Consider the following 914-nt stretch of genomic DNA (forward strand, 5'->3'; position numbering starts at 1 on the left):
TATGTAGAGTACTATGAATGACTTTGCCACTAAACTACAGAAATAAACTTACTTTGCCTTTAATGAGGAATCTTTCTTACAATTATAACCAACTCGCACCAGCTCAGAATGCACATATAGTTTGCAAAAACAAATTAAAAACACTTAAATGTTGAGGGAGTGGCGGCCTAGTGAGGTTCTGAGTTTAAACCCCACTCCCACAGACTGCCACTCTGCTCCCTGGGGGCCTCACAATGGCAGCCCACTGCTGCCCAAAGGGATGGGTTAAATGCAGAGAGTTAATTTCATTGCTCTGTAATTCATCTCACTGCAGTTTGACCATTAGATGTCCATTAAAATTACATATTGTAGTTTTAATTGGATCCTGAACAATTTGTTGCTTTTTTGGAATTAATTTCAGTTACAGGAAAAGAAATAAGAAGGTGAACTTCAAATAGGAACTGGTGATGACACAAAAACTATCATTCATTTAAAGGACTTATTAGAAATTATGTAAAAGGGAAATTGCTTCATATTTAGTAGGCTAATTGGAATTCTTTAACTGTCTGGGGGCTTTTTGAAATGCTTTTTCATAAATCCATCCACTGCTTAATGTGCTTAAGCTGTGACACATAACTGGCAGCCGGTCACATGCATGCTCTATGTGTGCGTTGCATTCCTTGGCCTATCTCACTTGGCTTCTGCAGACTAATAGGAAAACGAGACGCCACCTGCCATGTTGTCACCCGCTCTGTGCAAAGTGAGAGGTCCACTTGGCATTACTGTTAGTTTGTAGCTCTATTGAACCGTGACTGTATGACGTTAAATAATTGAAAGCCAATAATTTGATTATTCTTAATGTTGCTGAGAGGGAAATCATTTTTATTGAACGTATGTGCAGCAGGCATGAATATACTTCAACCCTATTGCTTTAA

Source organism: Cyprinodon variegatus, unplaced genomic scaffold, assembly GCF_000732505.1.
Source record: "Cyprinodon variegatus isolate N-32 unplaced genomic scaffold, C_variegatus-1.0 Scaffold342, whole genome shotgun sequence".
NCBI classification, from domain to species: Eukaryota; Metazoa; Chordata; class Actinopteri; order Cyprinodontiformes; family Cyprinodontidae; genus Cyprinodon; species Cyprinodon variegatus.